Here is a 13,056-nt window from a genome sequence, read left to right on the forward strand (position 1 = left end):
TGCAATAATGTCTCCCCTGAGTCTTCTCCAGACTAAACAATCCCAGCTCCCTCAGCCTCTCCATAAGACTTGTGCTCCAGACCCCTCATCAGTTTTGTTGCCCTTCTCTGGACACGTTCCACGACCTCAATGTCTTTCTTGTAGTGAGTGGCCCAAAACTGAACACAGTACTTGAGGTGAGGCCTCACCAGTGCTGAGTACAAAGGGATGGTTACCTCCCTGCTCCTGCTGGCCACACTATTTTTAATGCAGGCCAGGATGCCATTGGCCCTCTTGGCCAGCTGGGCACACTGTCAGCTCATGTTCAGCCGAGCATCAACCAACACCCCCCAGGTCCCTTTCCTCTTCACAGTCATTCAGCCACTCATCCCCAAGCCTATAGCAATGCATGGGATTATTGTGGTCAAAGTGCAGGACCTGGCACTTGGCCTTGTTGAATCTCATCCCATTCACCTCAGCCAAGCAATCCAGTTTATCTAGATCCCTCTGACAAAGGTATCCTACCTCCCTACCCTCAGGCAGATCGACACCACCTCCCAGCATAGTGTCATCTGCAAAATTACTGGGGGTACACTCAATTACTTCATCTAGGTCATCAGTAAAGATATTAAACAAGATGGGCCCCAGTACCGATCCCTGGGAGGCACCACTTGTAACAGGCCACCAGCTGGACTTAACTCCACTAACCACTACTTGCTGGGCAGAGCTTTCTTGCCAGTCCCTTACCCAAAGAAGGGTCCAGGCCACGGGCAGCCAGTTTCGCCAGAATACTGTGAGAGACCATGTCAAAAGCTTTGCTGGAGTCTAGGCAAACTACATCAACAGCCTTTCCCTCGTTTATCTGTCTCATCATCCAGTCATAAAAAGAGATGAGGTTGGTCAAACATGACCTGCCTTTCATGAACCCATGCTGGCTGGGCCTGATCCCTGGACACCATGCACATGCCGTGTGATCTCACCCAAGATGAACTTTCCCTGGTACTGAGTTCAGGCTGACAGGCCTGTAGTTCCCCAGATCATCGTTATAGCCCTTCTTGTAGATGGGAGTCACTTTTTGGCAAGTCTTCAATCCTCTGGGACCTCTCCAGATAAACAGGAGTGCTGGTAGACAGCCAAGAGTGGCTTAGCAATCACCCCTGTCAGCTCTCTCAGCACTCTAGGATGCAGCCCATCCATCCCATGGATTTGTGACAGTCCAGATGAAGGAGGAGCTCTCCAAATGTTTCCACCCGAATCACTGTGGGTTTATTCTGCGTAGCATCCCAGACTTCCAGATTAGGGTGTAAAGTGACCTGAGGATAATTTATCTGGCTATTAAAGGCAGATGTAAAGAAGGTGTTGAGGACCTCAGCCTTCTCCTTATCCTCAGTGGCCACATTCCCCACAGCACCAAGTAAAGAATGGAAATTCTTCCCGGTTCTTCTCTTACCACTGTTATATTTATAAAAGGATTTCTTATTCTCTTTTACTGCAATGGTCAATCTGAGTTCAAGTTGGGCTTTTGCCTTCCTAACTTCCTCCCTGCATATTTTAGCTACTTCCTTGTAATCTTCCCAAGTAGCCTGTCCCTTCTTCCAGAGGACATAGACTCTCTTTTTCTCCCTGAGTCTCAACAGTACTTCCGGTTCATCCACACCAATCTTCTTCCCCTATGGTTCACCTTACAGCATTCAGGGACAGCCTGTTCTTGTGCCTTTAAGATTTCCATCTTGAGGAGCATCTAGGTTTCCTGGACCCTTTACCCTTACGGAGCACCTCCCAAGAGACCCGTGCTACAAGCGTCCTGAACAGGTCAAAGTCCGGCCTCTTGAAGTTCAAGGTAGCAGTTTTGCTAGCCACCCTTCTGACATCTCCAAGAATAGAGAATTCTGCCATTTCATGGTCACTCCGCCCAAGACAGTTCCCAGTCTTCACATCTCCTGCCAGTCCTTCACCGTTAGTGAAGAGCAGGTCTAGCAGGGCACCACCCCTGGTAGGCTCTTGTACCAGCTGCGTAAGGAAGCTATCTTTCACACACTCTAGAAAACTCTTGGACTGTTTCCTCTGCGCTGTATTATATTTCCAACACATATCAGGGAAACTGAAGTCTCCCATGAGAAAAAGTACTGCCAACTGCGCAACTTCCACAAGTTGCTCAAAAAATGCCTTGTCCATCTCTTGAATGCTTTATCCATCTCTTGAAAAAAATCAACCACCTATGTACAGTGGGGAGTAAACCAGCTAGTGGGGAGTGGGGAGTAAACCAGCTAGTCAGCAGTAGTTCAAGGGCCACCTGGGAAATTAGTAAATATAAACTGAAGTTGAAATGTCATCTTGCACAAAATTGAGATCTTATACTACATTTATGACTTAAACGTAATCTTTTACTCACTTAGTAAGCTTCATTTAGAGCGCTGCATTCGTTTTCAGACATCAGCTGGAAGTAGTCAGGAGTAAAATGAGTGATCAGAGACAACATCTTTTGAAGAAAGATTGAATGAACTATGTTTGCTAAGCTTAGGAAAAACAATGAACCAAGAATACAATAAAATCTGAAGTGTTATTGGATAAATTGCTTCTGAGCCCATAGAGGGTGAAAAAGGCTTAATACCAGTAAGAAAAGGAACACAAACACATATACTATGAAAGCCAAGACTTTCCAGAACCATAAAAACTGTCTTTCAAAATGTCTAAATGTGTCCTATCTTGTGCTAAGGAAGATACAATTGGTTGGTTCTACCTTAGGGCATGCAAATGGCCGGAAGAAACCCTATTCTTGCTTCATTTTTTATGCTTGGACACCAGAACAGACATTTAAGAACTAAGTGCTTGCATAATGGAGAAAGTAAATAAAAAATTGCAAGTACTACTTGCAAGAAATCTAAGAATTCATTCCTTGCCAGTGACTTGAAACATTCAGTTTACACTGATTAATTGTTTTCATTATGTGGAAAAAACTTGTGGAACTAATGATAATCCTAATTTTTGCATTTCAATGCTTCGAAATGACAATAGCGTGATAAAGATGAGCCTCATTACTTTCTACATTTTATGCAAGCCATAGAATATGTGCATAGCAGAATTCTGAGTCAGAAAATAAAGTTACCCCCTATGCAAAACATTTGCTTCGGTCCATTTATGTATATTTGAGTCTGTTTTTAAGCCAGTAATGCCAAATGCAGAGAGAGGTAGCTCAATATAATCAGAAGTGTAAATCCATGTTCAACTCAGAACAAACTCATGAAAAAAATACATATTTCATAAATAAATTTTACTGATTCATTTTTCTCTAAAGATTATAGAAAAAAAAAAAAAAAAAAAAAAAAAAAAAAAAAAAAAGCCTCGAGGAGCTGAATATTTCCCTTGTGGTAAATTTGGATCTATACCTTTCTATGCATATTTTTGTATAACTTTGAAAAGTAATAGGTCTAAGCCTATTCAACAGTGGCTAAAGTCACCAGACAAAATTTGTTTATGTAGGCACTTACTGCTTTGAGCATGTGAAATAAACTGGAATAAAATGTGAATGGAAATGGAATATATAGAGTTGCAGATATTCAAAAATCTGATCATGTGTCTTTACTGGACTTTCATAAACCCTACCTTTAGCAGAGAAAAACATCCTGCACTTCACAATCACACCTTATTCATGTCATCACTTTTTGGCACACATTTTAAACAATTATTTTCAAGGATGAAGTACAGGATCAGTACAGTAAAATTTCATCACAAATCTCTGATGAACACCTTGAGACCTCACTAAGAATTGCAACTGCTGCCATCAATCAGACTGATGCATTAGTTTCACAAAAACAAGGTCAAATATCCCATTGACCACTGATGCAGATTGTTACAAGCACGGTATATAGGCTCCTGCTCATCACTTGTGAAAATTCATAGCTAATGGTGGTAACTATGTTGAAAAAAGTATTTTGTAGCTGAGAATTTTGTCTATCAACTAGTGTTACTGCATTTGCTTTGTATCTGTTGTAGTTTCCATGGAAATAAATAAGAGGCCTTAGTTTTGAAGCAATCTATGTATATGAGGCCCAAGACAATTTCTATTCACTAAGCGTGACTCAGGCAAACCAAAGAGTTGGACACTTGTGCTCTAAACTATTCCAAAGTGTAGATTAAATGTATCAAGCAGGTTCAGTATCTGCTTACCACTTAGTTCCATGATGATCTGGCTTCTCTAACCACAGCAGGTTTCTGTCTGCAGGGCTGATAGCAGCGTCAACACGCTTGCAGTGGGCTAGCTTTAGCTAACAGCATGATGCCCACCCAGAGAAAACATCACATAAAGATAGGAACAGCACATACCGCTACAGAGGCTGGCAAATGAGGCTCAACCTTGGGAGAATTACCGTAATTTATCTCCAGTTAGTATAGATTTGAGTAGTGAGAAACAAAAAGATAACCACTGTTCCTTCCCCTTTCTCAGGTTCAGCATCACTCTTTTGCCCCCAGCAAAATCTACCTGAGCCTCAAGCTGTACAGGGCAGATAGGAGGTTAATAGTAAGTACACAGTAGTTCCTTTCTGTCACTCCTTCTTCCTTACATTTCTTCCCTGCTCCAACATGGGCTCTCCACAGGCCACAGATCCATCAGGAGTATCCATCTGTTCCAGCATGGGCTGCACCACAGGCTGCTGAGGAATACCTGCTCAATGCCTGCAGCACCTGCCCTTCCTGACCTTGGTGTATGAGCTGCTGATTCTAAATCTTTTTTGTTTCCTTCTCCTCTATACCTAGCCATACAACACTACTGGAGGCATTTGGAAGAATTTGTGTCCAGTACATATGGGGCAGCCCGGCCTCTTTTTGCAGAAGCCTTTCAGCTCATGCTGTAAGCACTTGGACACCCATAGTCAATACCATGCTGAAGTGGAATATCACAGAATCACAGAATTGTAGGGGTTGGAAGGGACCTCCAGAGATCATCGAGTCCAACCCGAGTCCAATCGAGTCCAATTTGGTTATATACATAACCAAATTCAGTATCTTTCCCTTCCTTTTTGTGAAACAATGAGAAATCATTCTCTTTTATAACCTCAGCAAACTTCAATCTGTTTTGAGCACTTCTATTTCAACATTCAACAGGCACTACCAGCAAAGATTAATTCCGCTTAATTCTGTTGTTTTAATGTTTGACTTCAAGTCCTCATTTCTGAGTCTATTTTAACTGGTAGTAAATAAAATTATTTTTCCCCAAGTTGAATCTGTTTTACCTGCTGTAGTCTTAAACAGCTGAAATCAAGGCACAAAACACACTGGTTTGTAAGATGCAGAATTTATTCAGACTGAACATTGAGGCAGATTATGGATTATGGTAATGTGAACAGTTTAACCTGATCCACAGAATGAGAGAATTGTAATACTGTGGATCAGTAACAAGTTATCCAGAGACAAAGCCAGGATTCTCACGTTAGTGAGCTCTGATTCCAGAAGTCTAAGGTATTATCAGAACACTACTCCACACAATGAATTCCTACACAGAAAACAAGCAGGAAATAGATCTTGTAAATAAAACTCCAATTGAACCACATTTATCCTTAAAAAGCAGAACCTCTTCCTTAGATATCTCTTCCTTAACAATACCTTTTGGTGAAATCTTGGCGTAACCTGCTTAAAGCTGATCATACAACAGGATCTCTTTTCTTTTATCCTTGCAGATTCTTTTCCCTTTATCATAGAAAATTTCCCCTACTGAGGATATGCAATAGTTTTCAAAAATTGAACTATTTCTGCATGCAGAGGAGATCCCACAGTAGGGTTGCTCACCTTTCTCACAGTACAATTTTTAGTGGAAGATACCCATAACAATCTCAGAAAGGCACGAAGAAAATATAGAGATGATGACTTAGAAAGTAAAAAAAAAATGACTAGAAAGTAGAAAAGATCTTCACCATGACAGCACATAGGCAAGGCTCTACAATGACTTTTTAGGGAGTTTCTGAGCATAGAACTCATTAGAAGATAGAATTAAAATTTTAAAAATATTATTAAAAAAAAAGAATGGTGAGAAAGCCAAAGAAAACTTCAGCAAAGGCCCTGTTAGAAAGTTCAAGAAGACTGTCTACTGGAACAGAAAAAAGTTAAAATGCCACAATCTGCTACAAATGCAATAATTACTAAAAATCTCATCAAGATTAACAAAATGTTGAAGCACAAGACAGCAAGAATCAGATTATTGTCCTTATCAGAACAAAAACTATTTAAATGGGAAATGTAGTCTATTTATTCAGATACACGCAGAATGAATACAAGAACAGATGCAGCAAGCTGATCGTGTCTATTTATTGCCCATGTACTCCTTAAAGGAGGAACATGTTGATCTTTGTTTTGATTGTCTAATTAAAATTCATTTTGCCTTTAGCTCTTTTTGAAGCTCTGTTTTTTGTTGTTGGTGGTGGTTATTTATTTATTTATTTTAACTCATGACAAGGCTTTCTCATGATTTCTTAAGGATAGAGGGTAGGAATGAGAAAGAGTTATTTTGTCATTAGTGCATTTGCTCCACTGTATGTGGAACTTCTCTGTCTGATTCTTTCAGTGATACATTTCTTACTTTTACCAAAAATAATATGAATTATATTCAGCAATTAAAACACACTTAAAATTGTCACAGTCCATTCTGTACATGTGTCTTAAAATATTACTTTAAGGAATAATTAATTTTTAACACTAAATGTTATTAAAATAAATACTTAAATTCATTGCAGTTATAAAATGTCCAGGGTTTTTTGTTGCCTATTAGCTGGCAATAATTTGCTTCAATATTTCATAATAAATTTTCACTTAAATATTTATTCAAATTAATGCACAATTTCACATTTAGAAGTTCTATTCTTTCAGTATGAATGTAGTATCAAACGTCAGACATATTTTCTTGATTGTGCTTCACAGAATGATTTTTTCTTACTTTGCATTCTTACTCAATTACTAGTTATTGAGTTTGATGAAAGTGACAGTGGAAGTTCGTGGCCTACTCTATAAAGGAAACAGGAATAGATGAGCAGGATGGCCCCTCTTATAAAAAAATCTCTGAATCTATGAAGTGATATTTCAACAAGAAATTAAAAGTGATTATGGTTTGATTGCTTTTTTAAAACAGTTTGATGAAAGAGTGAAATAACTAAAATTATTTAAAAATCATTAAACTCACTAATGCATGTGTAGTAGATTTATTAAACTGTATGTAATACGTAATGAAAGCACAGTAACCAGTTTCTCTCCCCTTATGGTGTAAATTTAATTCAGCATTTTTCAATGAGGAAGAGAAGCTGTACTTATTCAGCTTTTATCCCATTTTCTCCACTGTCTGGCTAATCTTCTTTTAAACTCTAGCTATTGTAAGGAGAGGGCTAATTAAGAGACAGCTGTGCTTCTCATTTACTATTTACTGTCTCTCTTACACCAAGTAGAAACATTAGGCATGCTCCACTGTATCAGACAAAGAAAGGACATTATTATCAAGCCATCACCATCTGTGATGGATCTTCAACTGCATTTCCTTCCCTTCCAGAGGTTTGCTAAACAGTCTGAAGAAATCTTCAACATTACCCTTTAGTAATTCTTGGTAGGCAGCAAAGTGTAACACAGTTTGGGTCTTTGGTGAAGTGTAAGCTATCTTGCTGTGAGATACTGTGTTTGCGCATATATTGTTAGTATTAACTGACCTTTTGTTATAAACAGTAATATGGAGTTCTCCATAAATTTTAGATACATTTGTATTGAGATTTTGGACAAATATATCAACAATAATCTAGTAGTAAAACGATGTACAGGAAGTATGTTGGATTTTTTTAAGTTATTTTTTCTAATACTTGGGAAATTTCATAATCTGTACTGGATGCATGCTGTTATTAAAATTCTGAACCAGACCAGAAAGTTTCTGAAGTGCAGTTCATGAGAACAAATGAAAATCCATCAGTATGTTCTTCTCCTTACTGCTGGCTGTAGACTTTGCCTATGCCTCAATTACATAACTGCAGTAATATAATCAAACTGTATAACTTGCTGGTATGTGTCCAGATAAGTAAGATCAGTTAAGAGCTTATTCCAAAGTAAGTCTGGAAGAGCCACAGAAAAGATCGCATTGAGAATCTGACATTTCACTTAGCTATAGCCCACAGAAATGTGTTGATTTTTTGTCAATTTTTGATGAAAAAATATTTTACAAAATGCAGACATGGATCACACCTTTTAGCAAACTAAATGTTCCACAAAATATCACTCTAACTTTGGAGAAAGGCTGATAATTTGGAAAGTTGTCAGCTCGAGCAGAATACTAAAGATGTAAACCTTTGTGCCCTCATCATTTCTCGATTATCTGGATACCATTCAGTTTTTGGTACAGTCCAATCAGTGCACCAAAAGCTATCAGAGAATAGCCCTTAATATAACAGTATTCAGCTTTGTTTTTTAAAGAATAAATATCATGAGATGGAAAGACACAATGGCTGACATTTATCAAAAACAATCTTTCGTCTGATACTTGTGGAAATCATAGCAAAACAGCTCCTATTTTTAAGGTCTTTAAAAGACTCGTGCTCTCTTTTAACCTAACTTCAACACTCAATGGTATTTTAATAGAACTTCTAAAATCAAGACTTCAACTATGGGGTTTTTTTGCAATGCATTTTTATTTCTTACCTTCCCTAGTAAGGTAATTTGAAGTATTTGCATGAGAGTAAATCACCATCCCTGAAAAATGAGATACTTTATTCCACCTCATTTGTGTAAACAGAAAGTGATTGAACAGGAGCAGGGAGAGAAATTTCTGAGATTAGTGCTGCTTTGAAATTTTGTGTACTCTGTTGCCTTACGTAGCTGAGATCTGTACAGGCAAAAGGTAACAACGCAGGCTGTTCAGGCTAGATAGACTAATTGTCATAATATGCGGTAGAAAAACGTAAGATCTTGCTCTCCTCTGAAGGCTGTCATCCCAATCAACTGTTTATTTTGCAAGTGCTCTGAAGTTGATTTACTTGCAGAAAAGTTTCTCAAGGCAATTATACCTAACATCACCACACTGTCTAGACCTTATCAGTGCAAAATTAGAAAAATAAGGAATTAGAAAAGTATGCCTGTAGCAAAATGTGTTCATTTAGAGTATAAATATCTTTACAGTTTTCATAGAGATTATTAACCTTAGAATAGTAGTCAAACGTTACATCCCTACTAAATACACTCTCCTCAAACTAAATTTTGCTTCTTAAGTCTTGTCAGCCTGGAGTAGATCTCTGACAAGATTTGACAGTGGACTTTCAGTATATAAAAGGGAGGTAAAAGAAAGATGGGGACAGGGTAACGGTTTCAAACTAGAAGAGGGATATAAGTTTTCTACACCAGGGGTAGTAAAGTACTAGAACATGTTGCCCAGAAATGTAGTAGATGCCTGGAGACACTCAAAATCGGGTTGGATGGGGCTCTGAACAACTTGATCTAATAGTAGATGTCCCCGTTCACTGCAGGGGAGTTGGACTGCATGACCTGTAAAGGGCCCTTCTAATTTAAACAATTCCATGATTCTATTTGCCAGTAATTAATTTCTAATGCAGACAGATGTGTTTAAGAATATATTTATTTTGTTCCACTGCCATAGTAATTCTGACACTCTATTCATCAATGCTTGCAAAATTCACTGAGATACTTAGCTGAAATGACTTCACTATAGAAATTTGTAATATCTGTTCTTATTCTGATACATGAAAGTAGAAGAATAAAGTAATCCAGCAGTGAAACAAAAAGTATTTGATAATGTCTTTACTGTAAAATTTTGGGTGTGTTTTGGTTTCTTTCTTAGTTATTTTTTCACAGTAATTGGAATTTAAGTGTGCAGTGAACTAATTCTCCTGAGTTTACTTAGCAAAATTTCTGTTCACAGCCATATACTGTAGTTTTCATTAAAAGGATAATGACAAAAGTCATATGTTATCTTGAGTTATAAATTTTGCATATAATAGAGTGGTGCAAATCCCATTACTCAAGCAACATCTGCCCTTGGTGCGTTAATCAAAATCTCCCATATCATTCTCTTCCTTTAAATCTTCAAAGCACAACAGCTTGTGACTGCTCCAGGGGGAAACAGTATTTCCCTCAGGCAGCCAGATAATTTGAGGCCTCTTCATAATCAATTAATTGCCAAATGTCTTCTGTTTAACTGTATCTATCCCACCTGAATCAAAAATTTGCATCAGGGTTCTCAAGTAGTGAGAGGTCACCAAAGAGAAAAGACAAGATAGAAAATCCAGAAATCAAAATGGGACTTACTTGCGAAATGATAAACCAAATAATTTTCCAGAGGAATTAGCTGGTGCCGAACAACAAACATTCAAAATGTTAGCTAGCAGCAGACAAGTACCTGGAGGAAGGAGAACCTGTAGCACCTCATTAACTGGCAGATTCATATGAATAAAAGCCAACAAAGGAGATAACCAGGAGTTAAAGCACACAGACATATCCTTTTGTATGCACAGTGCCTGCAAGAGTCTTTTATGAATGACAGGTGATGCTAAAAAATACTAAAAATACTGTCTTTTGTTTGTTTGTTATTTCTGTTTTAATGGAATGTCGATATTGTGCTAAGCATTAAAAAAAATCAGTGGGGAGACACTTCTAATTAAACAATGCATTTAGGATTTTTATACATGTACACAAAATAGGTTTCATTAGGAATAAGATATAGTCTAAGCATTCAGTGTCATAAGTTTATATCCAGCTTATCATGCAAGGCTACAAATATGTCTAATTTTAACATATATTTCTTCAAATACTTGTTCAATCTAATCTAATTAGCATGAATATTAATAAAAATGAATGTGTGGCTTTTGAATGCATATGCTAAAAATTTGTGTTAAAACATTCCATAAACTATGATACATACAAGGCTGACTATTACATAATGAAGATAGTAGAACCGTATCCACAATGCTTTCATACTTGCACTTTAAATAATCACATATTTACGAAAGGAGGAGACCCATTCTAATCTGTGCTAGCGCTGAGGAACTAGCCATTGTTATAGTCTAGTTTGGGCTTGTATATCTAAGCGTGAACTGTGTTATGGGTGATTTTTTTCTCCCATTTTGCAGGAAAAAAAAATCACAAGGGTGATTTGCATATCCAGAAAAGGTTATGCAAAACAGTTGCAGTATTTGCATTCTTGGAAATATTCAAAACTTGACTGAATATGACCCCTGAGAAGCCCATCTATGTTGACTCAGCTTTTATCAAGATGTTGGATTAGATGTGCCCCAGGAGTCCCTTCCAAATCAAGTGATTCCATCACTCTCTAAGAAGCTTGAAGCGTATTCAAATCAATTAATCCTTTTCTGTATTTGTTACCTGCTACATTCATGTCAATTTCTCATTTAATTAAGGAAGGTGAAAATTGGTACTTGCTACAAAATGCCCAAGAAAATTCACCCATTTTTCACTATAAATTGCACGGATTCTAAGAACAGCATAACGTCTCTTTACAGCGTTATGTTAAATTTTCTTCTAGGATGGTTTGATCAAACTGTGACAAAGATGTCACACTCGATTCCTCATTTGTGTTCATGCACTAACATTGTTAATAACAATATGAAATAACATTGGAAACTGCTGTTGCTTAGCCTACTCTGCTGCAAAATAGATCTTAGCTTAGTTTCTACCTTTCCATATGAGGAACATCAACAGCATACTGTGGAAAGCACTGCAAAGACATGCAAGCTTATTCCAGAGCCTGATTTATTCACTGTTAGATGCATACTAACCTAGACGTGTGGAAGAATAACCCCATGTTATAGGGACTACTGAGCTGGGAAACAGCTTTGCAGAAGAGCACCTGGGAGTCCTGCTGGACATCAAGGTGAGCATGGGTCAGCAATATGCCCTTTCAAAAAAGAAGTCTAAGGGTATCCCAGCTACATTAAGAGGAGGCTAAGGATGGTAATCTTGTTATTTTCTTAGCATTTGTGAGCTAGAGACCTGGATTAACTTTGGGCTGCCCGCAAGTAGACACTGACATACTGGAAAAAGTCCTGTAATGGGTCACAAAAATGATTAGGAGCCAAGAATATCCATTCTGTGAAAAAAAGGCTGAGAGCTAGACTGCTCAGAAGAACAGGAACTAGCTTGGGGAGGGTGGTCGTGTTATAGATGAAGGGAGAGTGTAAAGAAGATGGAGCCAGGCTTTTTTCAATAGTATCCAGAGAAAGGACTGTGTTTTGTTTACATGGTAAGGTTTTGATAGCAGGGGGGACATGGGTGGTACCTGTGAGCAGAGCCCAGCACTATTCTCTGTCAAATCAGAGCCAGGTCCAGCTGCTCCAAAAGGGACATGCTGCAGAGCTGAGACATGAGACATGGTGGGTGCTTCTGAAACAGCAGATTTAAGGGAAAACAAGAATAGTTGGACAAGAAGAGTGAGAAAAACTGAGAGAAACTTTGAAAAAGCCTTAGAGGGAAAAACAGCCATAGATTCAGGCAAGTATTTGTTAGAAATTACTATCTGTTGTCTGGCATACAACTTGCTGGCCTAAACCTTTTGGAACCACTTGGAACTTGATGAATTTGGTACAGTTCACTTAGTTCCATGTCCCACTGAAGTAAAGCGATCACAATTCTCTTCAACTATGTTTGTCATGATACTCATATTTTGGTTTTAAGTTTTGTTTGTAAAATAAAAAATCTAAATTCTGCTTTGTCTGCCTTGTCAACACATATTTTGGAGCAAAAAAAAATTTAGCCCAGTCAATAATATCAGAAATCAGAACTCTGTCTTACATAATGTTTTCCAAGATAATGTAGTGTTTCTACACACTTGTCATAGCCCTGGTCTACTCATATCCTGCCTGCAGTTTCACTCTTCTATGCATTTTCACATTCTCCAATTTCAAACCATCTTGGAATTATGCCAGTAACCACCTATTCTGAGTGTTACTTCTTCCAAGAATTCATCAAAATATGTATTGTGAGACGTCAGACTGAATCAAACTGGACCCTGTAGATTTTGCAGTTGAATTTGTTTCGACTTTTCCCTCTACTAATTCCTCTGACAGAATATAGCACATTTCTGAATGAGTG

Source organism: Centrocercus urophasianus, unplaced genomic scaffold (assembly GCF_019232065.1).
Source record: "Centrocercus urophasianus isolate 14NV4802_14NV808 unplaced genomic scaffold, USGS_Curo_1.0 seq_13, whole genome shotgun sequence".
Classification (NCBI taxonomy): Eukaryota; Metazoa; Chordata; class Aves; order Galliformes; family Phasianidae; genus Centrocercus; species Centrocercus urophasianus.